The 24,281-nt window shown below is 37.0% G+C and overlaps 1 pseudogene; it reads left to right on the top strand.

Moving 5' to 3' along the window:
• Window positions 1-14,746, top strand: part of LOC101548379 (histone H3.3C-like) — a 54,197-nt pseudogene extending 39,451 nt beyond the window's left edge.
• Window positions 14,747-24,281: the final 9,535 nt, after the last annotated feature.

The following is a 24,281-nucleotide window of genomic DNA, read 5'->3' as shown; positions in this document are numbered from 1 at the left end:
TAATAGTAAAGACAATGTGAGTCACCAATAATAAAAGATTTTATTTGAATGCCAAGATTCCCAATGTTACAAACATATTCGGCTAAGAATATGATAGAAAAAATAATGGAAACAGGAATAGTAATTTGAATTGGTTGGTATGGGAGTAAGGGGGTGTGATTATGGTCTTGGAGAAAAGATTTAATATTTAAAAAAAGTTCATATATGTAGATATTTTAAGTTAAGGTAGGTATAATGAGAAACAAGTTAGCTAGCATAAACACAGTTGTAATTGACTTCTTATTTAAGGTCAAACCTATGTACCTATTCCAAGATACATTCCAAAGAAGCATGTGCCTGCATTAACAACCTAGTGGGGAAAGAATCTTCATGTAACATTTATTGTAGATATAGTTGCTGTAGTAAAACATGTCATAATGCATACTATAAAAGGAATTAACACAAGTTAGAAAGAAAAACTTAACTTTCAGAATTTCAGAAGTGAGAGGCATATTTGGAACTTTTACAAGACAGATAAATGTTTCTAGGAGAAAAGAAGTCTTCCATATCAGTTCTAGACAGTAAATGCAAGTGCAAAAATAAAACTGATATTCCAAAGCATGCTACATGAAGGCAGGACAAGACTAGACTATACAGAGGTTCAAGAGTGCAGTGAGTAAGGCACTTGCCTTGCATGCAGAGACCCAGATTCAGTCCCCAGTAACACATATGGTCCCTCAGGGCAGTGCTCTGGAAAGACAGTCAGAACTAAGCCCTTGTGAAGTCTAGATTTGCCCCCAAACACCCCCAAAATAATACAACATGAAAGTATAATTAGATTATAAGGTATAGTAATCCAGAGCATCCTGCTCACACAGCAGAGCCTGGTAAGCTCCCCATGAAGTATTTGATATGCCAAATACATTAACAATGATGAGTCTCATTCCCCTTACCCTGAAAGAGCCTCCAGTGGGGCACTGCTGGGAATAACAAGTAAAGAGAGGCTGCTAAAATCTCAGAGCTAGGACGGATGGAGACATTACTGGTGCCTGCTTGAGCAAATTGATGATCAATGGGATGACAGTGATACAGTGACAGTGATAAGGTATTATGAGCATTGGACTAAAGGAATGTAAAGTAATGGTAAGAGATAGTGACTCTATTGTTCAATGTTTAATTTTTAAGTGTCATTCTAAGGTATGTGAATTTGAATATAGGTGAGAATTCTTAGATAACTTTTATGAAAGGCATAGAATTTCCATTTCAAGGTTAAAAATTCTTACCTCTTATTTCTTCTTTTATATTCTTCACATATCTTAAGTAGATATGGGTATCCAAGTTAATGTTGTAAAGCTGAATCTTTGACTATGTCTGGGAACACTGGTAGTACTTAGTGAATATGAAGTGTGGATGAAACCTTTTCTTTGAAGAACTGATGAATGATCCATGTCTATAAAGAATAGGAAGGGCGTGTTAAACAATAAGTAAGTGTGATTGGAGAAAGATGTAGACTCTGCATTGTGCAATGGGAAATAAAAATGCATAAAATACAAATAAGGAGCAGGTAGAAATAAGCTCTAGTGAAACATTGTGACTTTAGAAAGGAGTGCCAAGAACTGAAGTGAGGACCTCATACAAGGCATATGATACTAGGTCTCCCAGAATCCTTAGTCTGTCAGACTTTTAGAATTGTTATTTACCCCCTAAGATTTACTGTAGCCTTGATAATACACAAACTTGCTGTTAAAATATGTCCATTAGAAACTTTATTTATAGGATTGTTTTAATCTTAACCACAGACATGTGTCCAAAAAATGGAGGGAAGTGTATTTTATGTCCCTTTTAAGAAATTATTTAGAAAATCATTAGTACTAAATTGCTGTAGGTTTATAATCATGGTAGTATTCATCACACATAGAACATTTTTCAAGGATAAAAGTTAGGTTTACTATTAATTTACTTTTTTTTTTTTTTTTTTTGGGTCACACCTGGCGATGCACAGGGGTTACTCCTGGCTCTTCACTCAGGAATTACCCCTGGCCGTGCTCAGGGGACCATATGGGATGCTGGGATTTGAACCCGGGTCGGCCGCGTGCAAGGCAAACGCCCTACCCGCTGTGCTATCGCTCCAGCCCTACTATTAATTTAATTTGGACATTATTTCAAGATATTTTTATCTGTTTTTAAAAACCCTGACCCATAATTCACCTAAAAATCTCAAGTTTTGTGAGAGGAAAGCAAGAGAAGAGGTTGAGGCAAAAGCCAATAAAAGACATGCTATAATTGGGCATTTTTAATTAAGCATTTCTTATAATATTGTCAACAAATCCAAAGACCTTGTGAAAAAATACAGAGCATTTGTCCATATAGCTCAGAGAATTAAAAAAAAAAGTTTCCCAAAGGAAAAAGTGATAAAATAATATGAAAATTAACACAACTTTTTACATACTTTGTACTTTATGGTAGAGAGTAAAAAATGAATCAGGGGAGTGAAAAAAATGGATTTCATATCAATATAATTGAAAACAGAAGCGCAAACCATCTGTTTTGCTGTGATAATATCTTTACTATTAAGCAAAAAAAAAAAAAACAGATATTTTATCTATTATTGTTCTTCCCTTTTCATCAAGAAAAAGAAAAATTATTCATGGTCTTAAGTCAGGAATTATTATAATTCAGAAGAAAGCCTAAAGGATGTTTGGATGATGATTTGGATAATGAAGCACATCAGGCATATACAAATACAAAACACTTATGTTACTTAAATTAAAAAAAAACTTAAAAAATATATTTGATGATTTTTTTTCCTAAGGAAATCTTCTACTTAGAAAAGTGAACAAAACAATATATATGTACATATACAAACACTATATATATGAGCGAGCAGCTTAAGAGAAGCAATTCATGATCAATTATATGACTGTCAATAAATCATATATCATTTCATGATCTTTTTTTAAATAATTTTTACAAAGCAAGTATTTACATGTAATAAAAATGTACAGAGGCTGGAGCAATAACACAATGGGTAGGGCGTTTGCCTTGCATACAGCCAACCTGAGTTCGATTCCCAGCATCCCACATAGTCCCCTATGTTTTTCCTCAGGAATAACCCAATCACTCAGTTATTCCTGAGTACAGCACCAGGAGTTAACCCCTGTGCATCGCTGGGTGTGATCCAAAAAGAAAAAAAAAAAAGCATAGCTCTTGATGTGTAATTCTTCACATTTCAAATATTAACATTTATTAAAAATGACATAAAATTATATTTTACACATTTTAAAATAGACATTTTTAGAAACTTAATTTTAAAAAGTAATTATAAAAAATATACCATAATAGTATCTCTAGTTCATCATAGAGCAAGCTCAAATTTTAACAAGAGCAGGGATTTATCATATGCAACTCCCAATATATTAAAGTAGATATATAAAGCTCATTTTAGCGGTTATAGAAAATTCAGTTCATTCCCACTGAAGGAATATTTTTCATTTGAGAGCAAACATCTCCCTCTTCTGGAATTTCTATTAAATTCAAGAATCTAAAGAATTCATTGGAAGTACAAGCAATTTTATGTGAACATGCAAAAAATTTTCAATATTTTTTAAGCATAAGCTCTTTGTGACTTTATAATACAATTGTGTGCCTATTACATTGTTACTGTTTAAATATTAAGGTATTTAAAGATAACAATAAACATATTTACTAGCAATTGAAAAATATAAATGAGTTATCAATACTTATTTATATTTGGTATTGTATATTTAAATTTTGTTAAATTCTTATTTTTAACTAAATCATTTATATATTTAACTATTTTTTGTTATCTTCGTTTTCTTTAAATTATATTTATCAAATTAAAACTCATTTATATTTTAAGTTATTTAAGACTCAAGTGACAATTTAAATGAATAGACATATTCAAAATACAAGAAACTTAGTGCTAAACATTATTTTAATTTTCTTAAACCAAATTTTAAGAAATATAAAAAAATATTTAAAGTGAGTTTTAAGCATAGGTTTTCATATTTTTTCTTTTTTAAACTCTTATTCCAAACTAGGACTGGAGCAATAGCATAGCAAGTAGGGTGTTTGCCTTGCACAAGGCGGACCCAGGTTCGATTTCTCTGTCCCTCTCAGAAAGCCCTGCAAGCTACCGAGAGTATCCTGCCCGCATGGCAAGCTACCCTTGGCGTATTCAATATAACAAAAACAGTAACAACAAGTCTCACAATAGAGACATTACTGGTACCCTCTCGAGCAAATTGATGAACAATGGGACGACAGTGCTACAGACAGTGCTACCCCAAACTAAATATGCTCATTTTAATTAATTTTAATTAATATACATTGGTGGGAGGATGAGTGTTTAATTAATATACATTGGTGGGAGGATGAGTGAAAACTAATCATGAACACCTTTGTAAGGGTCTAAATCACAGTGATTCAATAATAAAAATAAAAATTAAATAAATAAATATAAGTCCAAATTAATAGAACCTATCACACGTCATAGGACCTTAGAAAACTTCTTCCTTCAACATAGAGAAATGTAGACAACTGGAAATTTTAAAACATCAGTGTTGTACTTGCAATAATATCTGTAATAAAACATACTATTTTTTAGTTACTTGAAAATTATTTTCTTCAGCAAGATAAAAATAACTAATACATAAATTGCAAGCTGGCTAACACATCTGAGTGTCAAAAATAACATCACAGCAAATACAAGAGTGGGCACACAGAACAATTGTGCTGCAGAATTAGTTGCAGTTCATTTCGGAGTGGGGGCAGAGCAGCATTGAGCCGTACTCAGCAGTGCTCAAGACTTGCTCCTGGCTTTGCACTCAGGGATCATTCTTAGAAGTTCTCAGGGCCCCTATGGGGTACCAGAATCCAACCCTTGTTGGCCCCACAGAAGGCAAGCACCTTACCTGCTGTTTGTCTCCAGCCCTGAATTACTTGCATTTTATGTGCTCATTCTCAAGCTATCAGATTCACCAACTTTTGTCTAGATCAAATGAGCACTCATGCAAGCACATACACACACACAAACACACACACACACACACACACATACACACAGTATCTTTTTATCCTGCCTTCTCAATCATCTAGAACAGATGACAGTTAAAAAAAAACTTATTAAATGAAGCACGATTATTTCTGTGATAGAGAATTGTTCATCTCTCTTCTGTCCCTAGTGTCCCCATCCATCCCTGAAGTGGCGCCAACATACCCAACAATCAGATTGAACTTCTGAACGACAACACTATCACTAAAGCATTGAGGTGAGTCTCTTGCAATTGCATCACTGTATCAAAGTGTTGATAAGTACGAGTGCTGAGCGAGCACTTTAAAATAATCTACCCTGTCATGAACACTTAGGGAAATGAAACACTAATCTTAGAAGAAAATTAAATTTCATCTTCAGACAGATCTATGTAGAACAAAAGTCAATGTATATCGGAGCAGAATATTTTCTTCAATTTTTAATGTTGGTGCCAGACATCAGAATTCCTATTTTGGACAGGTGGATATGACTGCGTTTCTTTCTATCTTCAGGACCGAGTTCTGTAACTTGCTGTGATGACGGATCCATTCGCAGAGTTGCTTTCTCCCAAGTTAAGTGTTTCAGAAAGTCCTAATTTGTCAAATATGTTTTTAAGAGTTGACACGGATGAGGTGCATCAGCAATATTTTCTCTCCCACACCATGTGCAAGAAGAGTGGTGGAGGATTTTTCCTTAGTAACTGCTTACATCAGAATCATAGGCATTATCATTATTATGGCCCTGGTACCCAGATACAATGAACAAGTTAATCAATTTTATTTTAACTAGCATACTTCCTGAAGAGTTAGCTCATCTCCCCAGAGAAGGGACCAGAACTACAAGTTGACCTTGGCGTCTGGTGAAAATGTGCTAAGGCGTTACTTCCAGTCGAAAGCTCACCAGAACACTGCAGTCAGCTTTCCGCCTTGCTGACTCCGAGAGCTTCCTGTCTTTAGCTCATCTCAAGGTTTAATATAAAAATAATCTCTTTGATAATAATATTGGCTAGAGACATAGTGCAGGTTTGAAGGTACATGCCTTGCACGTAGAGATTCCTGAAGCAACAGCAGGGCGCAAACCCTGAGCGTTGCTGAAAATGTCCCCCAAATAAATATTTAGTTGGTCACAAAATGATAGCAGAACTCACGTATATGCAGCCGTGTCTCATTAAACTACGGGGTGGTGAGAGAGCTGGAAGGCTAAAGCACGTGCTTTCACGCCCTAGGCCCAGGTGGGTGTCCAGCATCAGAGAATACTCCAAGCACTACCAGCCTGAGCAGCCCCTAAGGCAGCATGAACCTGGGAGAAGCATCATTTCTATACCTAGAATGCAATGATTATGCCTAAATCCCTGGCCAAACCTTTGAAGTGTCCTCCAATTTTTTCTGAGAATTGTTTGGGAGGCCCCTCACACACACACAGAACAGAAATAAAAGATAAACGGCTTCGAATCTATTTCTATCCTTTTATAATTAAGTTTTTCACAATGAGGGACACATGAAGTAGATTAAAAAAATTTACTTGACATAATTTACATTCATAGACAAAAAAATATGAGGCAGGGTGTCATCTTTAATTATAATAATATTTGTATATTCATGTTTAGGTGATTATGTTTGTGAGTTGCTTTCCTTATTTTTTATTCTATAGTTAAAATGTAATGCTATTATGTATTTTTTTCCATTAATAAGGATTGTGTTTTTTTGTATGAAAATATTGACTTGAAAATTCTTCAGTAAAAAAGTATAATTGTATACATCATTTTATATGTGAATGATTGCATTTCATTGTGAATATTACTAAAACATTATTTCTTAATCCTTGGAATCAGAATATTTTTAAAAATTCTTAAATATATACATCACTATTTATAAACATTTTCTTATATATAATATATTAAATGAGTAGCCTTGGCATATTTGATAGGGCTTTCTACAAACATGAATAAGACGGTGTGTGCATATATATGTGTATATGTATGTGTGTCTGTCTGTGTCTGTGTGTGTTTAGAAAAAGGAGTTTATTCTACAGTATAAAATCACTGTCACTGTCATCCTGTTGTTCATCGATTTGCTCGAGCAGGCACCAGTAACATCTCCATTGTGAGACTTATTGTTACTGTTTCTGGCATATCGAATACGTCACGGAGAGCTTGACAGGCTCTGCCGTGCTGGCAAGATACTCTTGGTAGCTTGCCAGGCTCTCTGAGAGGGGCAAAGGAATTGAACCCAGGTCAGCCTCGTGAAAGGCAAACACCCTACCTGCTCTGCTATCACTGTAGCAGTATAAGATTACTTAACTGAAATAGTTATCAGGCGCAAAATCTGCATAACAGGCTGAGTGTCTGGATATCCAGAGGAGTTATCACTGCATTCACGGTGTTGAGCCATCGTGGAGACACACATCCTCTTTTATTTGGAGAGCCCATTCTTTTCACTTAAGGCTTTCAACTGATTTAATGAGGTCCACATATCTTATAGAGAGTAATATGTGTACTCAACGTCCATTGATTTAAACATTAATCACATAGAGAAGCTACCTTTAGAGAAACTTTTAAAGTGTTTTTTGACCAAAAACTTAATAGCATGTATCAGTCAAGGTTGGATGTGAAATTAACAATCGCAAATTATATGAGAAGAAAATTCTAGTTTACTCATTTGTAATTGATTTCAGAGATGTCATTTTCCCAACTAGATCTTATTAGATGTATGCTTAAATGCACAAACTGAATCCAATTTCTAACTAGTAAATTGCTTGTTTATCTGTACTTTGTTCTTTATTTCCAATATCTTTTTACTTTGCTTATGAAGTATACTCATGGGCAGTTAGTAAAAAGTATTGACACTTAAATTCATACTGTAAAGTGTTATTTCTTTTGCATTAAAAGTTTCAGAGGACCTTCTATCAAAACCTTACAATTGATCCTTCTTTTGTAAGAAAAATATTCATAAAATGGCCTCATAATTAATACATTTTACTATGCAACATATATTTATAGGTTATCTATATTAATATCTAATTTTATACAATATGCACTCTTTGGTTCTTGTTCCTAATTTTGTTTTTCCTTGACAATTATGCCGCACTCAAGATCCATAGTCATTAGTTATTCTTATCATTAAAAAATATAGCTAATTCTTTTCTTCTTCACCACATCAAATCATGTTTTTTCTCATTAAGCAATCATTCAGTAATTATTAATTCATAACCATGATCTTTGGATTAAAACGTGAAGAGGTTGCTATCATAAAAAACATGAAAATAAAGCACTAATTTTCTTATTGGCATTCACATAAAAGAAAAAAAAAGAACGAAGAAACTCAATTGCCTAGGCAACTCATATACCAGGAATATCTTGTGGAAATTTGAAATTCTTTTATTTCAGCAAGAAGTTAGGAAGAAGGCATGAAAAAAAATAAGGGGAACTTAAATGTAATTTCCTGAAGTCCTGTTTGTCTTTCCTTTTTTCTTTCATTTTTTAAAACTATAGACTTGATTAGTGGAAAAATGTAGGCTCTGAATTTTTCCTGTTTGATTCATATCACACTTTTCAGTATCCACACTTCCATTCTTTGCATTTCTCTTTTTATATTTTAATGATGCATTTTTACCAAATGACTTTAAAAGATCAAAATGTGTTTTGTTTGTTCGTTTGATCACTCCTTGGCCACTCCAGGAAGCATGTGGGTGCCATTCATTGAATTCCAGTTGACTGCATGGGGAAGAACACTCTCTCTTCTGTGCTCTCCAATTCCTAGTCCTCTTCTTTGTTTTTTCTTTATTCAGATATTCCATAAGATGTTTCTGTACCTAATCTTGATGATGTAGGTAACTTCTTTTCCCTATCACTAATTTTTAAACATATTTTGTTCTCATTACTATAGATGATTTTAGTTTTATGCTCAAAGACTTTGAAGTGAGTCAGAGAATTTATTTCACAGTTCCATAAACTAATGATGGTGAATCTTGGGAGATGTTTCAAGATGAACATATGTTCAGCGATTTATACATGTTAGAACTATGATTCACAAATTTGCATTAAGAGACTGTCCATTATTAGACTATGGAGTTCGTATAAGGAATCTGGCATTGTGTGCACTAACTCTAGAGACTATTGGTTAACATTTTGACATTTACCGTTTATATGCTCTATAGTGTAACATAACTCAAAATTATAATTTTGTTGTTCTTCTTAATTTTTTCAAGAAAACCAAATTGATTTGTCTTAAATACACACATACACACATCATGGCTATTGTAAGATAATAATAACATAGATTTTTCTGGGCTTATTTATATAAAAACAACCTGAAAAGTATAAATGAGTGAAATTTCTGTTCATATTACTCAGCATTCTGAGATTAAGATGCCTTTATTTTCATAATTGAGATAATGTGATTTACATTGGTATTCATATTCTTACTATATATCATAGTGGTCCTTCATCACTCCAAATATAAAGGTGTTAAGAACTCTTAGGGCTGGATCCATAGTCCAGTGGGTAGGGCCTTGCACGTGGTCGACCCAGGTTCACTTCCCAGCATCCCATATGGCCCCCGCCCCCCAGCACTGCCAGGAGTAATTCCTGAGTGCATGAGCCAGGAGTAACTGTTGTTCATTGCTGAGTGTGACACAAAATGCAAAAAAAAAGAAGCAAAAAATAAAACAAACCCTCTCTATTTGTGTCCAGTGCTTCCTTTTCCTCCCCAGCATCAGTTGACTACTCTGTTCTCAAATTTCAGGGTCTGTTTTCATTAAGTACTATCTAAGTCCTTACTGTTGGATATCATTGGTTTGTCCTTTCTCCCTTGCCACAGAGTTTGGGTTTATCTAGTAATAATCTCTAAACAATTCTAGACTACATTGGTATGTCCTGCTCCCCTTGCCACTAGGAGCTTAGTATATCAGTCACGCCCATCAAAGTGCTCCCGAGTCATTCCCATTCCTTTGTTTATCTGTAACCACTTCGACCGTTTATCTGCTCTTCCTCTAATCAAACTCTGTTAATTTGTAAGGTCAGATATTGCTAGGACAGTGTAATTGTATTGTAAGTTAATATTGTCTTTCTCCTCTCTTACATCTTTTGAATAGTTTACTTTAAAACAATATCCTTTTTGTGTGGACAAAGTAAGACATTTATTAATATGCTTTGGTAACATGGGATTTAATTGGCTTCAAATATTATTTACTCCTGGGCATCTGCTTTCTCGATTTAAGCCTCAGCTGCCCTTGCTTCCTAGCACCCCCAAAAGCAGGGTCCCGATGAGGGATGGGACGGACCCAGGGCAAGCAGTGAGTTATGTGCTACCCTGGCATCGAGATGGGCCTGGACAAAGCGCCTAATGCTTAACTATATGTTAAGAGCTTGGTCATGGGCATGTCATGTCATGATCCAAAAGCAACGACGAGACTAGGGCCTTGCTAGGGCTAGGAAAGACTAATCTGGCCTGAGCGCAGTAGTCTGAGATCGAGGTGACCCGGGGAGAGCAATTCTATAAGCTTAATGCGTCTCTTGCTATGCCCATACAAAATGATTCATAATATGAATACTTATATGTTAGTTGAACAAAGAGAAGAGAAACACACCCATGGGATTCCTCTCTTGGGCAGATGTCCTGCTGAGGGAGATTCTCTCCTAGTGAAAGCATCCCCTAAGGGATAGAACTTTACCCCCTATTGATTGTAACCACACCTATATATAAACCCCAGTCCGCTGCATCCGGAGCGAGCCGGATGCGGGGGATTTAATGTGGCTGTGAGAGGGTGCTGGGGGCGAGTGCTGTCGAATCCCAGGGTGAATCCCAGGGCCAGAGCTGGAGAAGCTAGATCGAAAACGAGATCCAGAGAGCGAATGAAGTAGCATGGGGGAGGAAGAAGCAGGAGGAGAATCAGTGGAGAATGGAGATGAGAATAGAATAAACTGCGATTGAGACCAACCATCTTGCATCCGTTACTTCCTTCGTGTGCCTCATCATCACCTTCAACCTCCCGGGTGCAGTGTCGCCTTTGCCCTTTTCTTTTTATTTTTGTGTAATTACATACTTACTATGGTCCTTTGTACTCCACAAACAAGCAGCATTATCCCATATTGTATTATATTTTGAAATTCACTTCATTTTGTATAATACCTTCCAGTTCCCACTGGGTTGATGTGAATTATATAATTTACCCTTTACTCACAGCTGTATACTATTCCATAATGCCTATACTCCAAAATTTCATTACCTACTCATTTGCTGTCAGGTAGTGATTCCAGATCTTGACTATTGTGAATAATATTTTGATGAGCATAGTGTGATCTTTTTGTTCTTGGAATAGATGTTCAGGAGGCAGAATTGCTGAGTCATATGGAAATTCAATTAATTTTCTGAGTTGTCACTATACCATTTTCCATAAATGAGGAATCAGATAACAATCCTACCAACAGTGAATAAGGTTTCTTTTTCTCTGCATCCATACCTACACTGTATTTTATTTTTTGGTCAGGGAAATCTGATCACCTTTTATTTTTATTTATTTATTTATTTATTTTATTGAATCACCATGTGGAAAGTTACAAAGTTCTCAGGCTTATGTCTCAGTTATACAATATTCAAACACCCATTCCTTCACCAGTGACCATATTCCACCACCAAAAACCCCAGTATACTTCCCGCCCCCGCCCCCCCCAACTATATAACTGGTGAATTTCACTTCATTTTCTCTTTACCTTGATTACATTCCATATTTCAACACAAAACTCACTATTGTTGTTGGAGTTTCCCCCCAAGAAAGACAGCCCTACTACCAAGGAAGCATTTGATAATTAGTTTTCCATTGCTGAGAATGAAGAGATATGTAGCCCCACTGCTCCAAGTACATAATTCTTTTCTTTTCCCTTTTTCCTTTTCCTTTCCCCCCCCCCTGATCCCAGTTCCCGTGCCTCATAGTATGGTGGACACCACGCCACGTTTCTCCCTGAAAATGGAAAACAACTGGGAAAGAGGGATATTTCCTCTTCTCGGCCGGTGTGGGGCTGTTGCTTAGCTCACAGTCCAGAGAAATGGCTGCTACTTTGACTACCGTTAATATTTCAACAAAAAAAAATCACTGTTATTATTTGGAGTCCCCCTACCCCATGTTAGACCTGCTAAAAAGGAACCATTTGACATTGCTGACAAATAAGAGATTTTAAGTCCACGGCCACGAAGTTTTGGATTTCTGTATAAAGTCCAGAGAAAATTTTGCCAGAAATTGCATAGCCCATCTCACAGCCCCAGTGCATTGCTGTAAGAAGCTGCGCTGGATGCCAAAATGTGTTAGTTCTCTGGAATCAAAGTCTTTAGGCGCAGAGGGTCCGTTTCGCTCTCAGCAGCTCCGGATTTATCTGGGCTGAGGGCGTGCTGGTTACACCCACTTCCCATGATTCCCTAGGAGCCCCAAGTGTAAAAACCGTATACCTCTGGGTTAGGAGTCTTAGAAGGTGGCTCCTGCCATGTGGATGTTGCTGCTGCCACCATTTTCCATGCAGAAAGACAGGGTGGAGAGGAAAGATCCATCCCCGGGCAGCGCGGAGTTGTAGCCCAGCTCTCAGTCCCAGTGCATTGCTGTAAGGAGCTGTGTTGGATGCCAAAATGTGTTAGTTCTCTGCAATCAAAGTATTTAGGCGCAGAGGGTCCTGTTTTCTTTTTTTGTTGTTGTTGTTTCATGTTACTCTTCTCATGGTATGAGATTACGTTTCGTTGTCTTTTTATTTTTCTGCATTTTCCCCGATAATCAGTGATATGATGATTTTTTTTTTCATTTGTCAGCTAGCTAACTTTATGACTTCTGGGAAATCTTTTCCATGCTTTTCTTCCCATTTTCTGTTGGGATTGCATGTTTTTTTTTATTATTGAGTTTATGAATACTTTAAATACCTTAACAGATAACACTTTGCTATATTATTTCCCATTAAACAGGATTTCTTTTAATCCCAGCATCAATCATTTCTTTGACTGTACTGAATCCTCTAAATTTGGCATAGTACCATCACATTGAAGACTTCTCAGAAATCAGAGTCATGGAAAAGTCTATGTTTTACTCCACAAAGTTAATGGATTCAGGCCTGATATTGAGATAATTAATATATTTTATTCTTATTTAATTTTATTTTTTGCTTCTTTGGAGCACACCTGACTGTGCTCAGGACTTAGTCCCAACAGTCAACTCCTGGCAGCCTAAAAGGGTCATATGGTATTCAGGGGACTGGGCACATGTTTGTCACATACAAACCAAGTCCCACTGAACAGTCACTCCAACACTCCCCCATCCCTTAATCTATTTTAAATTAATCTTCATGTAGAGAAAAGTAAGTAAATTCTCTATCCATATTTTTGATGTCATATCTGAATATTAGTATAATTATAATTTAAAGATCACATTAAGCAATTTGTATTATATATAAAAGAGCTATGAAATTGTTTATAGTGCTATAAAAATATTGCATAACTTTAGTTTCAAACTATCTTTACTAGATGGGTAATAATTTCAATAAGCCTAAAACTCATTTACAAATTATGCATATTATTGAAATTTATGAGGATTATCATAGTTCAGAAATTTTCAGTCTGTAATAGGTCAGCAACAACTTCCAAACTTATTTTATATCCATATTTAATACTAACCTAATTATATTATCCATATGAGCTCTGGAAATAGGTCAGAAGCAGCTTTGAGTACATACATTAAGAATACTATCAATAAGAGTAAAATGTATAGTTCAAAATGACAACTATAATGTCAACATGGAAAATGCATTGTTTTTTTTGGGGGGGGGGTCACAACCTAGCGATGCTCAGGGGTTACTCCTGGCTTTACACTCAGAAATTACTCCTGGCAGTAATTGGGGGACAATATGGGATGCCGGGGATCTAACCCGGGTCGGCCGCGTGCAAGGCAAACGCCCTACCTGCTGTGCTATCGCTCCGGTCCCAACATGGAAAATGCATTGAATTCATAAAATTTTCAACAATATAGTTATAGGATATTTGTTAAGTAATTATTTTAAATCCTTTATAATAAAATGTAGGTATTTTGCAATTATGTATCGCCACTCTACTGATACAGGAAGTATTAACAATAATTAATAATAATGATTTTTATTATTTTGTACTTGCCCAGCAAGCTCCCGAGGGTATCCCGCCTGCACGGCAGAGCCTGGCAAGCTACCTGTGACATACTAAGTATGCCAACAACAGTAACAAAAATAGGTCTCATTTCCCTAACCCTCAAGGAGTCTCCAGCTGAGTTGGGAGGAACAAAAGGGCTCGTACTAAACACAGAGTGCCAAGTCTACTGGCAGGAAGGCAGCCGGCAAGCAGCTGGCCACCAAGGCGGCCCCGTAAGAGCGCACCAGCCACCAGTGGCGTGAAGAAGCCACAGTGCTACCAGCCCTACACCGTGGCGCTGTACAAGATCTGCCGCTACCAGAAGTCCACCGAGCTGCTTATCCTAGACAAACTACCAATCCAGCAGCTGGTGAATGAGATCGCACAGGACTTGAAGACTGAACTGAGCTTCCAGAGCTCAGCCGTCGTGGCACTGCAGGAGGTGTGTAAGGCCTACTCGGTGGGGTTCTTCGAGGACACCAACCTCTGCACAATCCACACCAACCGCGTCACCCTCATGCCCAAGGACATCCAGCTGGGGTGCTGCATCCACCACGGAGAGAGGGCATCAAGTTTACGATGCTAAAATCTCAGGGCTGGGACAAATGGAGATGCTACTGGCACCCGAGGAGTAAGTTAATGGGATGACAGTGCTACAGTGCTATACTTTGCAGGCAGAGTCTCTTGCCCCTAGGCCTGGCTGTCCTCACCAGGGCCCCTTGGAGGGGGCAGGCGGGTGGGTTGAGTTTCCCTCCCTGCCCCGAGCCCGGCAGCCGAAGACCTCTGGAACAGTGCCACAGCCATGCTCAAGGCTGCTCTCCACACGTTCCATTGAGCCTCACACATGAAGGAACTTGTAGACAAACCAGGTATGTGGGATTCTGGGGCTGAGATCTCCAAGCCTGCTCCGATGGGAACTGGGCCTCTTCTGCCCAGATCCCCCATTTTCCAGTAGCTAGGTGGTCACACCCAGAAACTGCCCCCAGTGCTGTGTAATCCAATCAACAGCTAACATCCAGACACTATAATACCAAGCTCCCAGACATCTTATAGCCTAGTTCTCCCTCTTGGAAAACCTGGCAAGCTATCAAGAGTTTCCTGCCCGCATGGGAGAGCCTGGCAAGCTCCCCATTGCATAATCATATGCCAAAACAAGTAACAGTGATGGGTCTCATTCCCCTGACCCTGAAAGAGCCTCTAATGCAGCACCGTTGGGAAGGACGAGTAAAGAGAGGCTTCTAAAATCTTAGGGCTAGGACAAATGGAGACATTACTGAAACAGCTCGAGAAAAATCGATGATCAATGTGATGATGATGGTGATGATCATGATGATCATGATGATAATATTTGAATAATAAAAGAATTAATGTCTTAACTGTTTAGACTACCTTAATTTTCTATTAGTATGCTTGAAATCATTACTTGACTTACTGAAAATATCTTTTTCTAAAATTTTTAACTTGAGTTATTGTATACATGCAGATAAGAACAAAGACATTTGATATATATATTTACAAGTGTGAGTGATTACTTATAAATTTTATAGCAAACACTATAGAATTTGTAACAAATTAAACGGCCTTGTTAAAAATTTATTTGCCTATATAAAGTGTGACAATATTCATTATATAAAACACAAAGCAAGTATTTTGAAACAATGAACACAGGAACCATTTAAACTCAAAAATTGTTTTTGTATTCCTGCAATACGTGATAAGAAGTAGAATCACTGTGTCATAAGGAAGATCTGTCTTTAGTTTTTTTGATAATCTTCCATGTAGGATGACATTGGTTTGTCTTTTCTGCCTTGATACAGGAAACTTAGATTTATTGGCTTACTCCCATCACAGTGCTCCAATTACTCTGTGTCCATTTGTAACTTCTTTCTTTGCTCTCTGTTAACTAGCAAATATTATTTTTCTCTTGTCCTTAAGTCATTTGTATAGTTAATTCCGAGCAATGTCCTTTTTGTATGGGTACAAGGAGACAGTTAATGCTATGCTTTTGTAACATGTGAGTTAATTGACTCAATGATATTTACCTCCTGGGCATCTATTCTCTCTACTTAAGCCTCAGTTGCCCTTACTGCCTAGCTCTCCAAAAGTAGGATCCCGACAAGGAACTGGATGGACCGAGGGCAAGTGGTGAGCAATGTGCTACCCTGGCATAAAGATGGGCCTGGCCAAAATGCCATAATGCTTAACTATAAGTTAAGAGCTTGGTCATGGACAAATTCTGTCAGGATCCAAAAAGGAATAACTAGATTCAGAACCTGCTAGGGTTAGGAATGATTAATCTGGCTTGAGCACTGTGGCAAGATGTTCCCAGGAGAGCTGCCCTACAAGCCTCAATGTATCTCTTACTGTGTACATACAAAATAACTAATATTAAGAAGTAGAATTAAGATGTTAATCGTGTTAATTAAGTTATCGGTCTGAGGAGAAGAGGAGTAACTCTAGGTGGTGTTTCCTCCCTTGAGCCTGAGGGACTGTCAGAAAGGGATTTCTTGTGTTATTTTGCTACCTGATTGAGTGTACCATTGGCAGAGAATTCGAGGCATGGAGAGACAAGAGAGTTAGAACTGTTGGGAGACAGAGCAGGAAGCATGATGGAGTGTGGAGAGATGAGCGGAAGAGACAGAAGGAGACGGGAATGAGAGGCAGTGTAAGACTAGAATGGAGAGACTGGAACAGGGGAATGGGGAGAATGGAATAAACAGCAATTGATCAACCAAACAGCTTGGCCATAGTTTTCTCCTCCCTCTGCCCTATGGCACAAGCCGACCTGGCTGGGAGAGTGGCGTGACCACCACCCAACCCGAAAGGCGATGGGGAGAGCCATCGGGGCCTCCACTGGCCGGCCACCTTGGAGATTTTACACTTCTGTACATTTTTTCCACACATTTTTTCCCCTCTGAGAGAACCTGGCTAGCTACTGAGAGCTTCCTGCCCACATGGGAGAGCTTCACAAACTACCCATGGTGTACTCATATGCCAAAGCCAGTAACAATGCTGGGTCTCAGTCCCCTGACCCTGAAAGAGCCTCCAATGCGGCATTGTTGGGAAGGACGAGTAAAGAGAGGCTTCTAAAATCTCAGGGCTAGGATGAATTGAGACGTTACTGAGACCGCTTGAGAAAATCAATGATCAACTGCATGATGATGATGATGATGATGATGATGATGATGATGATGATGATGATGATGATGATGATGGTTTCTTTTTTTTTTTTTAGTACAGAAGCATTATAGTTTTCCAGGGCCCCATTTGTTTATTTCTTTCCTTCCTTCCCAGAGTTATGGTGGGATGAGGAGTCAGAATGATAAAATACAAAGATGGAGAGGAAAATATTGAAAGAAGCAAAATTAAAAAGGGAACTCATTTAGTAAAGTCTTTAAGTGCACAGCAGATCTATCAAATGAGATGCCACAAGATTTTAAGGAATATGTATGACTTCAATGATATTAAAAACAACATGGGAATACAACAGGTAAAATATTCAGGAAATTAGAAGCTATATGATAATTAAAACAATTTTCAACTGCAAATTTTGAAGTCCATTTGAAACACTAATGAATAATTTCCTGTAGGTCAAATAAGAGAAAATTTATCCAGATCACACAGTTATAATTATGAGTTTCCATAAGTAATATAAAGAATCGCGGAGAGATTTTATTTGAAAAGAATATTGCGAGAGAGTCTCTTGCCCGCACGCCTTGCTACCTTCCCTTGGGCCCCTCGGAGGGGATGGGCTCCAGCTTCCCTCCCCACCCCAAGCAGAGCTCCCAGCGACCGAACACCACCGGAACCTAGCTACAGCCATGCTCGAGGTCCCTCTCCACACGTTCGGACAGGCCTCAGGCATGAAGGTACCTGCAGAGGAACCCAGGTGCGTGTAATCCCATCAACGGCCAACATCCAGAGACTTAAAAGCAAGCTGCCAGAAGCTCAAGATATCTTGTAAGCTACTTCTCCCTCTGGGAGAAACTGGCAAGCTTCTGAGAGTTTCCTGCCCACGTGGGACAGCCTTGCAAGCTTCCCATGGTGTATTCATATGCTAAATCCAGTAACAAGCTGGATCCCATTCCCCTGACCCTGAAAGAGCCTCCAGTGTGACATCATTGGGACGACTGAGTTGAGAGAGACTTCTAAGATCTCAGGGAAAGGATGAATGGAGAGGTTACAGAGCCCGCTCGAGAAATCGATGATTAACGGGATTTTCGTGATCGTGATTGCAAAAAATTATCACCAAGTGGGCAAAAGGTAGGCATGAATTTATAATTTATTTGAATCCATGTAAAACTTTAATATCTTTGAGTTAATATTTTGTTACTCATTTATTTATTTGCTAGGCATTCTTAGTATATTTACACTAAATATTTTCCACTAATACTTGAAAATAATATCTATCATCTAATTAGAAATTTGAACAGAACATATAACCAGCTTGCTTAATATATTTTTCATTAACTATAAGTTATTATAAACTTTGTTAAAATCCAACTAAAAGGTTTTAGTTTATAATTTTAATAATGTTTACATACTTGAAATTGCAATTTTTAATTACATTGCTAAGCAAAACATTATGGCTTGCTTCATAATTGTTCATACTTTTATTTATTTATTTATTTATTTATTTATTTATTTATCTTTTGCCAGTTTGGGGGTTCTGGGACACAATGGTGCTCAAGGATCTCCTGGCTCTGCACTCAGGGATCACTCTTGGAGAGGTTCAATGATCCTTATATGCTTCTGGGAACCAAATTCAGGTTAACTGCAAGCAAATGTCTTACACTGTGCAATACCACTTTTCTCACTCCCTCTGTGATTTATACATTTTATCACTATAAAGTGAACTAGTCACTTCCCTGTAGAAATGATATGATATTCAAATTTAGTAATTTGAAGAATAGCACTGTAGCACTGTCATCCCGTTGTTCATTGATTTGGTCGAGTGGGCACCAGAAATGTCTCCATTGTGAGACCTGTTGTTACTATTTTTGCATATCTAATATGCCACCGGTAGCTTGCCAGGCTCTGCCCTCCAGTTGGGATACTCTTGTTAGCTTGCAGGGCTCTCTGAGAAGGATGGAAGAATCGAACCCGGGTCATCCACGTGCCAGGCAAACATCCTACCTGCTCTGCTATCGTTCCAGTCCAGGTGAATAGACAACAAATATTATTTTGCATGTCTGACTTAGATCTCATGATCAGAAAATAATGTATTATTAAAGTTGCATATTTATGGAAACTGTTACTTGCTGCTTCGTTTTCATAATTTAATCCGTACAAAAGGTTTATAGCAGAGCAAGTGAAACTTTTAACTTTCAGGATCCATGTAAAAGAGGGGATAATCTTTATTCTAAACCTAAAAATTTTTTCTTCTAAATGTACTAAGGGACTTGGACACGTCTCTGTGAATTTCTCCATCTGAAAATGGTGTGCATTTTCAATTTTATTACAGTCTTTAAAACATTTAGGAACTGTGAGCTTAAAGTTTACAAAGTAATCTACATGACCAAAAAGAAAGAGAGCGAGAGCATGAGAGAGAGAGAAAGAGAGAGAAAGAGAGAGAGGCACACAGAGAGAGAGAGGCACAGAGAGAGAGAGAGAGAGAGAGAGAGAGCGAGCTAAGAAGCAAGGGCTGGAGTGACAGCATAGCGGGTAGGGCATTAGCCTTGTATGCAGCCGACCCTGGTTCGATTCCTAGCAACCCATATGGTCCCCCAAGCACCACCAGGAGTAATTCCTGAATGCATGAGCCAAGGAGTAACCCTGTGCATTGCCGGGTGTGACACAAAAAGAACAATAAAATAAGAGAGACAGAAATATAAAGAGAAAAAGTTCCTGCTATAAAAGCAGACTGCAATAGGGCTTGAAAGGAAGAAAACGGGGACATTGTTGGTGGAAAACGTACACTGATGAGAAGACAGGTGTTGGGACTTCGTAGGATTGAAACTCAATCATGGACAACTTTGTGATTTTGCTTTGGGATAGAGTCTTCACCGTGGAGCTTAAGATGCAGCAAATGACTTCTTGCTCTCTAGAAAGAAAACTTAAGGGTGGCATGCCATGTTGTTATGAGAGATAAACCCTCAGATGTCCCACATTTCAAAAGACATTTTCCAATGGCATGACTAGAAATAGCTATTTATTGCTATTGTATTCATGAAATGTTCATGCTTATTATTCACTGATAATTTCCAAACTCTTTCTCAATTTTAGAGGTCATTATACCCACACCCCAATTTCAATATAAAATAATATGAATTTGCTATCTATTGATACATAATGACATAACCTCAAATTTCAGTGTTCTAAACACAATAATATGCAAATGTGTCATCAATGTCAGAAACTAAGTTGAAAGACACAAAAGAGTATTCTTGCAAAATAAATAACATTCCACACAAGTATACTACATGATTACTAATCTATTTGTAAATGTGATTCTGCTATTTACACTTAATTTACCAAAACTTTCACTGCACTCTCTCCATTTTAGTCAAGAATGTATCTATTCAAAATGCAGAAAATCAAAATCTGCCATAAACTTATATTTGTGTTTCTCAAAATGTCTATGTTTAAACTGAATCCTCAAGGTCATGGCTATTACAGGTTGAATCTATGTGAGGTGACAGAAGTGGAGTCTTAAGGAGTGAGGTTTGTGCTCCTAAAAGAGACACAGAGCGGCCAGGGAGAGAGTGCAGTGGGGAAGGCATTTGCCTTGCATGTCTCAAGCCGCCCGGTTCAATTCCTCCTACCCCATATGGTGTCTTGAGCTCAGGAATGGTCCCTGAGCTTGGACCCAGGAGCAAGCTCTGAGCAGGGCATGGTGCTGCCCCCAAATAAAACAAAACAAAAAACAAATGAAATTTAAAAAGTGTAAAAGAGACCCAGAGAATTACTTTGTAGGCAAAATATGAGATAGATATGACAGATATATATAACAGATATATATATATAACAGGTATATATATAACAGGTATATATATAACAGGTATATATATATATATATATATATATATATATATATATAGCTTTGTAGCATCTCTATAGCAGAAAGAAAGCCCTCACTAAGAAGCAAAGCCACAGAGAACAGACTTCCATGTACCAGAAAGGTAGCCCTCACTAAACCTACACACGCCAGAGGTTTGTTCTTGAACTTTCCAGCTTGGAGAAGTGTGAGAAACACGTTTCTATTTGTATATGCCACCTAGTCAATGCGATAGCAGCCCAGACAGGGACTGGAGCCCAGGAGGTACACATGGAGTTACAAAAATTCGCACATATGATAGCATACACACTTAAACATGTTAGAAGTTGTCAAAACCTTGTCAGGAGAAATGGGGAAAATGGTAAAAACGAACTAACGATTTTATTTTCCCTGTCTCAACATGAAACGTCAAAAATAAAAAATTTAAGAAGGTAAAAGTTTGAAATTTGGGGGAAAGAATTATTTACACATATTTCATACACACATATATATATATATATATTATAACTGTCATTCTGTTGTTCATCGATTTACTCCAGCAGGCTCCAGTAATGTCTCCATTCGTCCCAACCCTGAGATTTTAGCAGCCTCTCCTTACTTCGTCTTTTCGAATGATTTGAGGCTCTTTCAGGTTCAGGAGAATGAGACCTGTCATTGTTACTGTTTTTGGCATTTAGAATACGCCATGGGGAGCTTGCCAGGCTCTGCCAAGTGGGTCGGATACTCTCGGTAGCTTGCAGGACTCTGCAGAGGCATATATACAAATATATATCTCTCTCTATGATTTATATGGAAAATGAGTAGGGAATATATGTATATACAAAACATTTATATTTTTATTTGATTCTACTGAGTGACTTTGATTCTTTTCCTTAAAATTATAAACCATATTTCTGATATTGAATGAGGTTTTAAAGAGTGACATGTCATTTCAAGATGCTAATCCATAACAGCAGCCGCTAGATTTCATTTTCAAAATGATTATACCTTACCTAGAAGTTGAAAACAGGTCTCTGTGTGATAACTCCAATTACTTTGTGACACTGTCATACTAAATATTCCAAAAGTTAAGGAAACCAAATAATGAAGTGGGTTAATTAACAACTTATCAGCTTCAGTGTTTTGACTGCTTTTGTCACTGAAGTGACACTTTCTACATGGTACATAAAAGATTACACAAAATGATACAAATAATATTGATGACAGTTTCATATGAAACATTTCACATAAAATGAAACTAGTTTTGTATATAAGACACACACAAATTAATCTCCAATATAAAGGCTTTTAAAATATACATATATGAAATATTATAAGAATCATTAGGTACTAGTAATTAAATAGACAGACAGTTCCACTAATTAAATTTCTTTGTCATCACTAACCATAGAAACCACAGTTCTATGTTTGATGACATAGTTTTGAAGACATCTGAAAATGTGATCTTGTCAGCAATTATGTGTGATATGCTTGGAATGATTTAAATCCAAGTAGAACTGAGAGAGAAATAAAATACTTCTATTGCCAAAGCTGATGAACATTTATTTTCTAGGCATTTCATTGTATTGTCAAATGAATTAGTTTATGTGTTTACACATAGTATAATTTAATATGTTTTATGACATTGTAAGAAATTTGATAGGGTTTTATCATTGGAATGATTATAAGAGTTCTTAATACTTGCTTGTGTAGCAGTATTTATAATTTTATTTCATAAAAAAAACAAAGATCTCTTTATGTTCCCGTCTATTAAATTACACTATCATGCTTCAAAAAACCTGAAGGATGGAATATTGGTTTTATGCTTTCATTTAGTCATTTAATCACTTGATAAAAAAAGTATTTTATCCTGAATACAGAGAGATTTGAGATTTTAAATGCTTAATCTTAAATTTTAAAATATTAAATCTATAATGCAGATATATTTTAAAAGTTAAATATTTAACTTAGTTTTATTATGCAATACTTGAGCTTGTCTTTATTATTGCTGTGATACAGTTTATACTTTCTAATTATTTTAATGGAAATGAAAATATTAAAGTAAACTCTCAAATACTTTAAACACAATATAATTTAAGAAAACAATGAATAATTATGACAATGAAGAGTGAAATTTAAGTATAAACAGAAATTAGAAGACAGCACTTTTACTTCAAGGCTTTCTTTATGTTTTTTGTGTAACCCCCTGAACTTTCTATTAATCATTTAGCAGACTTTCAGCTAGGACATTTATTCACATACATAAAAAAAATAAGGGCGCCTTAACAATGGAATAGTGGATATGTCAATTGATTTGCATGCAGGTGGCCCAAATTAAATCTCTAAAACCCCATCTATGTCCTCAGAATCTCATCAGGAGTGATCATTGAGTGCTTATCACAGTCCAATGTCACCCAAAGACCAAAAAAAAAAATCACTAAGGGTTATAAGGCATATGAAAAATAAGCTATACTTTTCACATTAGAGTTTTCATGATTAGAAAGAGAATTTATTAGATACTGTACTCTGCTAAATGATAATATAAAAGCAAGATGGTTTTACATTTTAAATGTAATCTTATAGAAAACAAGTGGTTCCAAAAAGTCACTTTACTTTTTTAAAATGTAAGAGTACTGCTATTTATTTAGCTACTAATTAAGCTGACTGAAGCAGACATGAACTCCACATTACTTTTTTTTTTTGAATCACCATAAGACACAGTTACAAAGATTTCATGTTTGAGTTTCAATCATACAATGATAAAACACCCATCCTTCCACCAGTGCACATTCCTCACCACCAATGTCCCCAGTAAACCACTCCACCCCCCCCACACACACCTTTCCAACCTTTCCCCTGCCTCCATGGAAGAAAATTTCCCTCTTACTCTCTCTCTACTTTTGGGCATTATGGTCTGCAATACAGATACTGAGAGGTCATCATGTTTGGTCCTTTATCTACTTTCAGCACACATCTCTCGTTCCGAATGATTCCTCCAACCATCACGAATTTAGTGATCCCTTCTTTATTCCAGCTGCCTTCTCCCCAAGCTCGTGAGACAGGCTTCCTTTTTGTTTTTAATTTTTAAATTTTATTTTCAAAAAGTTGCTCCCAATAAATGTTTACATTCAACATTTCAACACCA

The sequence above is a fragment of the Sorex araneus genome, chromosome 1 (genome assembly GCF_027595985.1).
Source record: "Sorex araneus isolate mSorAra2 chromosome 1, mSorAra2.pri, whole genome shotgun sequence".
Classification (NCBI taxonomy): Eukaryota; Metazoa; Chordata; class Mammalia; order Eulipotyphla; family Soricidae; genus Sorex; species Sorex araneus.
Note: the sequence above shows the minus strand (reverse complement) of the source record. Positions and strands in the feature narration are given on the sequence as shown.